The following is a 12,801-nucleotide window of genomic DNA, read 5'->3' on the forward strand; positions in this document are numbered from 1 at the left end:
TCTAAAATGTCATACATTGTTCAAATGAACAAACAAGATTCCAACATAGTTTATTTCTAGGTGTGTTTCTAATCCACCCTAACTTGATTCCTTCATCATCTTGACTATCAACATGCAACATGTATTAAAATAACATCAACAAAAAAATGTTGGCGAGTATACAAGTTTGATACATAGCATAGTAGAATAGAATGTGTAAATACTCATATCCAACACGAAAAACATGATCCACTTTGCCTTTCCCAATAGACTAGCGGGAAGTTAACACGTTCAACTTGTTCAATACGTTCAACTTGTTCAGTACGTTCAACTTGTTCCATACGTTCAACTTATTCAATACGTTCAACTTGTTCAATACGTTCAACTTGTTCAATACGTTCAACTTGTTCAATACGTTCAACTTGTTCAATACGTTCAACTTGTTCAATACGTTCAACTTGCATAGCATATGAGATTAATAAGCAGCAAAATGTTTCGTGTTTAAATGTGGATAGAGTGTGAATATAACAAGTTTCAAGTGTTGTGTAATTTGAATATGGAATACATGTTGCACCCAAAGTGTTTAAAACGAAAATGGGATCGAGTATACTCACCTTAGAGTGCATTGCGTATTTCTTGGTAAAGGAAATGATTGAATCCAAGAGTTGCAAGAGATTTACCCTATTTGATTGGGAATTCGTTAAATTGGTAAAATGATTAATGTGATAAATGAACTTTTTGTGAAATTGATAATAATAAAATTTATAATAATAGAAATGTTTAAAACTAATGAGAAATAATAATATAACTTCTGATTTTATAGTTTATAATATGTAGTAATAATAATACTATTTTGGATTAAAAATCCTATACATATTATTAATAAATTTGATTAATATAATAATGTTTATATTATATTTGTATTAAAAATATTTGTAAATCTGATTAATTTAAGTTTATAAATCTGATTATATTAATAACTGAAATATTATTAATAGTAACCTTATTAATAATAATAATTAATAATAGCATAATTCTGATAATATATATATTAATCATAATAATTCTGATAATGATATAAATATAAATTCTGAAAAAAAAATAATAATCTGTTTATAAATATAATATTATATATGATATATATATACATAAATTATGAAATAATAAATCTGATTTATTAATAATATTATTGATTACAATAAATAAATAAACAAATACTAAAAAAAATCTGATTTCTAATATTAGTGATATTATTACTGTCTTAACGTATTAACAATAATAATAATAATAGTAATAATATAACAGTTACAAAATAAGAAAGAAAGAAATTTGGAAAGGAAACCGGAAAAGAGAGTCGGAGGGTTACCGGCGGGGTTGTCTTCTCCGGCGGTTCTCCGGCGGAGGTGGTTGGGTATTCCGGAGACGAACAGGAAGTCCAAAGGCAGTGTCGTCGAGACGTGAAGGTGTCGAGAAGGGTGTGAAATTCCGGTGATGTGCAGGTGAGGGAGAAGAATGAGAGGCTGTGATGGGCGTCGAGGTGGTGGTGGTGTGCGAGTTCGGAATGAGGTGGGCACCAGGATTTATAGGCTTGATCAATGTCGAGTAGATAAGGAAAGAATCAACTGATTCGGTATGATTAGTCATAATTTATGATTGACAGAGGTTGTCCCGGTCATTTAGCGAGGAAAAAGGAGATGTCAACTTTGGAAAGTTGACTGGTGCACACGCTTTCAGTTTGGGCGGCAAAAACTTGAATCCGGTCAACTTGAATTAGCGTATAAAATCAAATTGTTTCCAAGTTTGTTTGGATGTGGCATGCCCGGCCGAGTGGTTAGTTGTTCGTTTGTTAAACATGAGGTCGCGAGTTCGAATCCGTATAAGGGCGGTTCTCACCCAGGAGACCCCCTTTTTGTTATTTTTGACCTTTAACTGAACTAGCTGAGTTTTCAAACTCAGTTAGCTGGTCCATTTGTTAAACTTAACCAAGTTAGGCTTAACTTGGTAAATTTCAAGGTTACAAGGGTTTAACTAACTTAGTTAGTTAAAACTAGTATAATTTGTTATTTTTTATTACTTTTATAATATATGATAATTAAAATAATTTATTTATTATTTGTTTAATATTAATAAATATCGTAATTATTCGATTTAACCCAAATTTCTGGTAAACTACCGAATTAACGTACGAATTCCCGATTTTTGTCTAGTTTAGGGTAATCTCTTGATAATACTCGATTTAGGAGTTGAGATTAGAACATCTTTCGATTATTTTTACATGTTCGACATAGTTTGACGTGATTTATCGTGTAATAACATAACATAGTATTTAAACAAGCATATGATCAAAACAATGCATTTTTCATTATGATCCAAGTCTCGAAATGCAAAATAGGGTAAAATGAGAGTACATCTGTGTACAACCCATGAATCTTTAAATAGAAAGATTCAAAATACGAAATGTTACAATGTTTTTAATACGCATCATATAGATCTATACGATACGTATTGAAAAAGTTAAAAAAATATTACAGACTGACAGGTGCAGGTGTTGTCTTGCGGCTGGCATATACGATACGTATTGACACCTTGAATTTTTGAAGTTTACTTTTTGTGTGTTGTGTTAGGATTTTGGTGTTTTTGGTTTGTTATTGGTGTTTATTATTAGTTATTTTTATTTTAATAAGTTTTAAAATCTGTATTATTTTTATATCGTTAAATATCGTATTATTTTTATATCGTACCATATCACATTTTTAACTTAATGTCGTATTATCGATTGTACGTAACCAAGCATACCAATCTAAACAGTTAAAATAAACAATCACAAATACAAATAAACTAAAATTGCAAATTTAATTACATAATAAGTTTGTACATACACAGGCAATTGTTCAAAATACATAAACCATCAAAATACAACAAAAGTACAACGATCCTAAAGCTATGGATCCTGAGTGGTGCCTGAGGGCCCCGCCCCCGCAGTGCTTGAGGTCCCCGCCCCCAGATACGAACCGGACTGCTCACCGTGCCGGAATGCCTGTATCGCCTCCATGAGAAGACGCTCCATACGGTTGTGAGCGGCGTCCATCTGCACCTGCATCCGGTCCTCCAACTCATGTAACACACGTGCCACAGCTGGATCGAGCTCGTCGTTGAATACGTGCTGGGGGTACTGAGGCACCCCATGTGGCTGCGGTTGCTGTGTCGGAGCACCTAACAGAAATGGAGGCGGCGGCAGAGATAGTGGTGGCTCAACGTGGTCACCATCGTCGTCATCGGAGTGGTCGTCGTCGTCGCCCTCTGCGGCAACACCATTTGCCGGCTGACCCTCACCCTGTGCCGGCTCCGGAAGCAACTCTAGCTCGTCTGGGAGAGCAACGGGGGCAAACACCTGCCCGGTCCCTCCTATAAGTCGCAGATCGAGCCTAGGGAAGTCACGCGTCACGTGCATGCCGATCAAGGTAGCACGGGTCAAAAAGCTCGGCTCTACCACGCCCCCCTCCGAGAATAATTGGTCCTGCTGGGGAACAAGGCCCAAGGAGACGGCGATACGTGTGATGTACGCCCCCCGTACAGCACAGACCTGTCCTGTCTGTGGAACGCCGTCGTGAACCACTGGGCTAGGCAGCGATGGAGGGCGCACCTCTCCCCCATATAAGGCAGTACAGGTAAAAGAGATCCCCCTGAGTGCACCACTCGCGACTCTGCTCGCGTGTTGCTATAGATGTAGCAATAAGCTTGTGCAGGTAGCGGTAGAGGGGATCGGTGATAAAGGAAGCCCTCTGCTTTGACGACGTGCCGAAGCGACGCGTGCTGATCACCTACCAGAACATCATGAGAGTCGTACGGGAGGCCATCCATATGCCGTCGGTGTAGATGGGGGTGTCTAACTCCTCTACCCTGTAAAGGCCGTAGTGCTCGGCAAACCGTCTGAGTGACATCAAATGCCACTGCCCCGATAAACGAAAGCTGACCTCTATCCACGGGTCGTCCTCGTCGTCATCATCCTCCGGACGGTCTGCAGGCCTGGGAGCGAATTCGAAACTCGACAAAAACTCGCACGCCATGACCCTATAAGACGGCGTGTATGCAATATCGAACAACCTGTCACACAGTGTGGTTAGTATGCATGTCGTATACAAAACAAAGAAAAAACAGTAACAAATAGTATACCTCGACCATGGAGTATCGTGTCCGATGAACTGTCGGGCTCTCTCCGCCTCCGCGACCTCTTCTAGAGCTCCCCAATCGAGGGCATCGTGGCCGTCGATCTCCATACGACGAAACTTTTTCACATATGTGATAAGCCTCGCTCCCCTCCTCGAACTTCAGATAATTATTCTCCAACAGGGGATCCTCTCCAGGGTCAGCGCCACGCCCGTGCCCCCGGCCGCGTCCACGTCCACGCCTACCAGGCACCGGCACCGCGATCAACGCCCCTGCCGCTCCATGTGCGCGGCCACGTCCACGTCCACCGCCACCGCCACCTCGACCTCGACCACCACCTCTACCGCCACCTCCCCGACCTCTCCCTCTACCAATAGCGACATCCATATCTGCATGATTAAACAATTTTAATGATTTTTTTTTTCAAAATATAACAATTTTTATTTAATTTTAAAAAAATATAATACCACCACCTCCCTGGACGAGCACGACTATATATTATAATTATTATCTATCTACGACGTATTAGGTTTCGAGGCTCGTTACGGACCTACGCGCGATACGGACGTTTCGACTAAACAATAAAAAAACCTATATATTTACGACGTCCTAGGTTTCGATGCTCGAAATGGACCTAATCACGTTACGGACGACCCGAACGGTATATTATAATTATTATCTATCTACGACGTATTAGGTTTCGAGGCTCGTTACGGACCTACGCGCGATATGGACGTTTCGACTAAAAAATAAAAAAGAACTATATATTTACGACGTCTTAGGTTTCGACGCTCGAAATGGACCTAATCGCGTTACGGACGACTAATCGCGTTACGGACGACCCGAACGGTATATTATAATTATTATCTATCTACGACGTATTAGGTTTCGAGGCTCGTTACAGACCTAAGCGCGATACGGACGTTTCGACTAAAAAAATAAAAAAAAAACTATATATTTACGACGTCTTAGGTTTCGACGCTCGAAATGGACCTAATTGCGTTACGGACGACCCGAACGGTATATTCTAATTATTATCTATCTACGACGTATTAGATTTCGAGGCTCGTTACGGACCTGCGCGCGATACGGACGTTTCAACTAAAAAATAATATATATATATATATATATATATATATATATATATATATATATATATATGGGAAGGTTCATTTGAGAAGAAAATTTAATTGAGAAGAAAAAGAACAAAGGGTAATTTTGTAAAATACTAAATAGTTTTTTCACTTATCTCATTTATTGTCATTTTTTACTAATTAATTAGTCATAAAGACTAGTATCCTCCACACTAACTTTTTTTGCCTACACACATCAAAAGTTATCTTACATATTTCGAAATTTCATCCTACACGTTGAAATTTATGCTACACAACTCGTGATTTATCCTACACTTTAATATATTTTATTTTATTTTTTTGAAAAAATATATATTGTGAAGATAAGTTACAAAAAATTTAATGTAGTTAGCTATTAAAGAGGAAGACTAGAAATTAATGACATATGTAGATTTATCAATGTACCCTTATGGTAATATTAAATACTTATATTAAATGAAGTAAAATAAAGCATTCTTATTGGTTAAAATTTCTTCTTTTTTGATCTTACAAAAAATTTCTTCTCATTTGAACTCTCCACTATATATATATATATATATATATATAGAGTAGGAGTTCTGCGGAAAGTGTGTTTTTCCTAGAAAGTCTAGGAAGCGATCTGGGCCATCCGATTGGTGTTTTTAATGGCTTAGATCTAATGGATGGCATTTTCGTAATATTTGAGTTATATAATTAGAGACTTTTAATATAGTGAGGGTATTTTGGTAATTGGAAGTGTTTTAAATTAGTCAAGAAACTGCCATATTAATAACCAATCCCTAAAATCATGGGATTTCCCTCTTTCTCTCTCTCTCTCTCCCTTAACGCAACCAAAGAAGAACCAACCATTTTTCCTGCAAATATTCTTCTCTGATTAGTCATATATCGGTTGTTTTTCATACTTGTTTCAATTTTTTTTTCTATCATTGAATCGGGTTCTTATTTTTAGTTAATGGACCTCAATGTTTGACATGTTAGATGGGCTCTAGGTTTATGTGTTTTACCATTTTAATGTTGATTGATGACAGTGTGTTGAAGACGAAGACACTGGGTTGTGTTGAAGACGAAGACAATGACAGTGTGTCCAGCAATCTGCTTGCTGTTAAAACACAATGTCAAGAAATATGCTTGCTGTTAAAACACAGTGTCAAGAATCCTCCAGCAATCTGCTTGCTGTTAAAACACAGTGTCAAGAATCCTCCAGCAATCTGCTTGCTGTTAAAACACAGTGTCAAGAAACCTCCAGCAATCTGCTTGCTGTTAAAACACAGCGTAAAGAAATCTGCTTGCTGTTAAAACACAGTGTCAAGGAAATCTGCTTGCTGTTAAAACACAATGTCAAGAAATCTGCTTGCTGTTAAAACACAGTGTCAAGAATCCTCCAGCAATCTGCTTGCTGTTAAAACACAGTGTCAAGAAACCTCCAGCAATCTGCTTGCTGTTAAAACACAGCGTAAAGAAATCTGCTTGCTGTTAAAACACAGTGTCAAGGAAATCTGCTTGCTGTTAAAACACAATGTCAAGAAATCTGCTTGCTGTTAAAACACAGTGTCAAGAATCCTCCAGCAATCTGCTTGCTGTTAAAACACAGTGTCAAGAATCCTCCAGCAATCTGCTTGCTGTTAAAACACAGCGTCAAGAAATCTGCTTGCTGTTAAAACACATTGTCAAGGAAATCTACTTGCTGTTAAAACACAATGTCAAGAAATCTACTTGCTGTTAAAACACAGTGTCAATAATCCTCCAGCAATCTGCTTGCTGTTAAAACACAGCGTCAAGAAATCTGCTTGCAGTTAAAACACAGCGTCAAGAAATCTGCTTGCTGTTAAAACACGTTGTCAAGAAACACAGCGTCTTGTATCATTTAAATTGAAACTGCCAATTTGATTTAAATGGAATATTTAGTTTCCATAGTTAGTTATCCTAATAAAATAATCCATAATTAAAATAATATTCAAATTACACAATTGCCCTTTTAGTTAAAATCCTTCAATGCCACATGTCGCGTTCTTATTGCTTCCTAGACTTTCTAGGAAAAACACACTTTCCGCAGGAACCCTACTCTATATATATATATATGTATATATATATATATATATATATATATATATATATATATATATATATATTTACGACGTCTTAGGTTTCGACGCTCGTTATCGACCTACGCGCGATACGGACAACTTCGACTAAAAATAAAAACATTCTACTTACTAGTAAAACATTAAAAGAAACTAAGATATAAAACATTTGTTTATACTTTATAAAACTGAAAAGGAAAAAAAAACAAGAATTTAGAATCAATACGATGCGTATAGGCTCATACGTATCGTATCAGTTGAAATATTTTTGAAAAAACTCTGAAATTATAAATCCATACGATGCGTATAGGCCGATACGCATCGTATCGATTCAAAAGTTCTTGAAAAAAATTTGAAATTTTGAAACTATACGAAGCGTATAGGCCGATACGCATCGGGATCGATTCAAAAGTTCTTGAAACCCCCCCCCCCTAAAAAAAACCCAAGTTTTCAACCCAAAAATCACACAAAACCTACGACTAAAATGCAAAATTGAAAACATTTAAATGATGAGGGTTTGGAGATGAATACCGTACTAGTCTTCGATCTTAAAATCTCGACCGTTTCTTCACCGTATGTATACCACCGTATGTGTGTGTATTTGGGTGTATTTTGAGTTTTGTTTGTTTTTGGATCGTATCAACCCCCTGTGTTTTAAGGGGTTATATCGTTTTCTATTTTATACGAATCATATAGATCTATACGATGGGTAGGAAATTACCAATATACCCCTGTTTTTTTAATAAATCCAGGGGATAATACGTATCGTACAGATATATACGATTCGTATTTATGGGGTAATATGATACAACTTTGGCCTATACGATCGTATATGCCATAGTTTGAAAATTTGGTTTTTCGTGTTTTCCTCGGTTCGACGCGTATACGAGTCGTTTTTTGACGAACTTTCGCATATTTTGTCGTTTTATGACGTATGACTTCAACATACGTCGTTTCGGTGGAGTTCGGTTGGGTGCGAATATCGTATTTTATGATTACGTACATTTTTGTTTGAAGTTCGCTTGTACTCCATAGTGCCGTGTTATATGTATACGCTTGTGGAAATATCATTAGTCACGTATTTTTTCGTATTTTAGAGCATTATAGCATATTTTAAGATATTTTAACATATTTTCATGTATCTTAGGGTATTTTTAAGGTATTTTAGCGCATTTTAGCGTATTTTAGCGTATGTTAGCATATTTTAGCATATTTTAGCGTATTTAATTGTATTTTGACGTATTTTACCGTATTTTCGAACATTTTAGTGTACTTTAGAGCATTATATCGTATTTTAAGGTATTTTAGCATATTTTCATGTATCTTAGGGTATTTTAAGGTATTTTAGCGTATTTAATTGTATTTTGACCTATTTTACCGTATTTTCGAACATTTTGTCACACCCTGACTTTTGCGGAAGCATGATTATGGTGTGACTTTCTTAATATCATTGCATTCAATCATAACATCAACTATATGATAAAACCATAGGTTTGTCATCCATCAATTAAGTGTAAAACATAACATCGTTTTAAAACGTAGACTTCAAATTCAAGTTTTACAAATCATCCTAATTGTTTATGAGTTCATTAAAGACTCGCCAAAAGTTAATGAATAACACCAAGGTTTGGAAGACGTGTCTCGTCCAGGAATAAGACACACTAACTAAACTCAAAGACCATGGATGACATCTTTATTCTTAACGCAACATAAAAACTTCCAACACCCGCCAGATCCACTTTACAATTTCCCTGAAATACATGTAGTTTGAAAAACATCAACAAAAGTTGAGCGAGTTCATGTGTTCATTTGTGTGTATGTATAAACCTTTGAAACGTTGTAAGTATGTATGTAAGTCCCTAGTATGTAGCAATAAGGAAAAAGAGATCACCATTGGGTTGCAAAGCCAATGGTATGTGTGAAGTGATGCAGGAAGACTTCAAACCTAGCAGATTTCGTCAATAAGACATAGTCACCTCATGGTCCACTCAGCGGACTCAGGGGTGGGGCTCGCTACACCCGAATAGATCTATCACTCATGTCCCTCGGTCCTACGATGAGGATTAATGGCCTTAAGTGCTATACCAACCACTCACATGATCTAGAAGTAGCCCTCCTTAGCTAACCATACCATGTATAAAACGCTGTAATAATTGTAACATGTATTTCACCCCCGAAGTATAAAACTGAAAAAAGTTAAAAGAAAAAGGGGGACATGAACTCACAGTATTGCGTCTTCAGTACCGGCAACTCAAATCTTCGCAGCTAATCACGACTACTTACAGTGTACTAACGTCTATTAGGCGAACGGGTCGTGCCTTGGCTTAGAGTTTAACGTTTTTGAGTTGCGTTTCTTATGTTATTCCAAGTTATAATTATTTGTTAAAATAAATTATTTTAACTTTAAATTATATTTCATTTTGGAATAATTGCTTAACAATATTTTGTAACAACACTTCTCGAGTATTTATTTCCGTATTTTCTTCCCAAGGATGGGGGTATTTTATTCATGTATATTTGTAGTCTTGAATAATATATTTTTAAGTCTCACTTAAAATATCGATAACTTATTTGTCAAAAGTAATGTATTTTGACGTATTTTAGCGCATTTTCGAATATTTTACCGTATTTTCGTATTACAAATTAATCAATATAATGCATTGTTTTGGCAATAAACAAATGGAATACATTATACAAATAAATTATTCTTTAAAATTACAAATCAATCAATAACAAGCAATGTAGGGTCAATGTTAGGCTTCCTTAGCATATCATACAACGCTATCCGTTCCGTGTAGTTTTCCATCCAACGTAAAGCTTCTTCGCGCGCGCGTCTACTCTACGTAAGGTTCGGTGGCGGCATTGGATAGTCCCCTTCAAGTTTGACGTGGATGAAATGACTACCATTAACAAATAACAGTGAAACGAACTAATGGGGGTCACGTTCGTGCTCTAGATCATATAAGGGAAATACAGTAGAACAACCTTGGATGTCTAATATGTGAACAATCACACCAAACCTATTGGCAAGAAGGAGTGCTGCTTGAGGCATCTCCATCCAACGTTCCCTGGGTGCCATTCCAACCCCAGTAAAACCTATTCTCTGTACTTGTTGGTCGTAGTCCCCTGGTAATTCACTATCGAAGACGTACTTCCACATTTCTTTGTTTAGACCCGACAGCTCTTCACGTAGTTGGTTTCGAATATACCCAAAGTAGTCTTGTTCAAACCCTAAACTCACAGCCGTCACCCAAAACCCACAATGTCCATCCGGCCTCACATCTTTTATTCTTGAAATGTAGGGGTGGAACACTTTTGGAATTTTTTTTTTGTATCTGTGCGCATTGTAACAACTCTCACTAAAAGTAATACTTAGTATGGTAATTGTCTATTAAGGAAACCCTAATTGAGAAACCCAAGTAATTTTGCATAAACCCTAAAATTTTATAGAACAATCGGAATCAGGATCAGGGCCCCTAAAACTCAGGGGGGTAAACCCTAGTTGACGATTATCTTTATATTTCGTTGTCTAAATTGAATTTGCAAGAACTGTCAACTCAGCAAGCCTACCTGGACACGAACCCACCCTATGCTAGATTAGGGTCTCGCGACGCGTACAAGGAGACCTTTCGCGTGGCGCGAGGGGGGCAAATTTCGGGTATAAATAGGGGGCCTTGGGACTTGAATTCTGACACTGATTCGACGTTAAAATTCCATATATACTACGAGATATTAGCTGTTTACTACAAAACACACACGATTCACGAATCGCTGCCGCAAAACAGGGTAATAACTCGATCGCTATTACGATTCAACGTCCGATCGATTGAAACTATCCAACGATTGTTTGAGTGTTGCTCACATAGGGTTTATACTTTGTTATTCGTCGTGATTCCGACAGGATATTTGGGTATTGCCTAAATTCGGGCTATGCTCTGTTATTCGTTGCGAATCCGCTGGATATTTAAGTATTGCACTTTGTCAATAGTTGTGAGGGTTTAATCTCGTGAATTATCGTAAATGCTGTATTAGTTACTAACCCAGTTTGTGTGCATTGTTATTTAAATTAGGTTAAACGAGGCTAATCAGTAGGCTTATACACTGCTCGTTAAATCTGCAATGTGAGTCATTCTCTTTTTTATCAACTATGCTTTACAAAACTCCAAACTATTTTCAAAGTTATAATTACAGGGATTAAGTCTTTGTAGTCTTCATTACAACCGGTATGTGGGGTTTTGTATACATTACTTGTTAATCCATCACCATTGGACAACAAGATAGCCAAGGGGTGATATGACCATAGTCACAGACACCATTGGACAACGAGATAGCCAATGGGTAGTCGAGTGACAAATACCGTGGGTATATGGTTGACATGTAGAAACATTGTAATCGCTCTTAATACTGTAAATTATAACTAAATATTGTTTTACATATAAAGAACGATTCACTCAGTATTTCCCCGCTGACAAAATCTTTTTCAAACATGTTTCAGGTGATTTGGTGTAATCCAAAGAAAGTGCCGTGAAGCACTATCAGCTTAAAAGAGTGGCTCAATGTAAATAAATAAAGAAACATGTTTTGGAGAATTAAAGATTTCCCCATGAAATCACCTTATTGTAAATTACACGGTTTTATCCCTAAACTTTATGTAATAAAGTAAACGGGCATTTTTAGTATTAAAAGATCCTGTATTAAAAAGACTTTCGCTGTCGCTTTAAACTAAATACCACGGGATTCCTGCCCCACGGCTCCCGAACCGGGTCAAACCGGGCCCGTGGGCCGTGACAGGAAAAAGTGGTATCAGAGCCACTGATTTTAGCAAATTAAGTATTCTACAAAATACTTAATTCTACTGATTACCTTTCTGTGATTATGTGTTTTATTAATCGATTATTTGTTAACTACAGTATGGGTAAACAAAAACTTTCGGATATCTATCATAAATTAGATACTGCACCGAAAGAAAAAGGAACTTTCTCAAAATACCCCGCAGATATGGAGGAAGGAATATTTGTCCGTAAAGCCCAGTTTGAAAAGCCACTTTCTCCCAGTAAAAGAAATTCGATACTTAGGAAAAGTCAGGAAAAAGGAAAGAAATCCCAATCGAAGAAAGTGAGGTTTAATCCGGAAACCCAGGAAATAGGCAATAATCCACCATGGGAAGACAAATTAGATGAAAAATGGGCAGATCTTTACATGTTAGCTACTGTAGCAGTGAATGCAAACCTTTAAATCAGTACCTATAGTACCTACAACCTAGAAGCTCTAGAGAAAAGTATCCCGTAAATAAATAAGTGACAATAAATCCTAGTGTGTTTAGACTTCAGTTGTTCTTTGTATAATTACACGGTATGCAATAATACTTAAAATAGTATTTGTGAAATTTTATTATAAAATTTTAACTTAGCATTTTTGTGCATTTTGCATATATGCTAAACAACATGAATGAGCTATCTGAA

Source organism: Helianthus annuus, chromosome 13 (assembly GCF_002127325.2).
Source record: "Helianthus annuus cultivar XRQ/B chromosome 13, HanXRQr2.0-SUNRISE, whole genome shotgun sequence".
Classification (NCBI taxonomy): domain Eukaryota; kingdom Viridiplantae; phylum Streptophyta; class Magnoliopsida; order Asterales; family Asteraceae; genus Helianthus; species Helianthus annuus.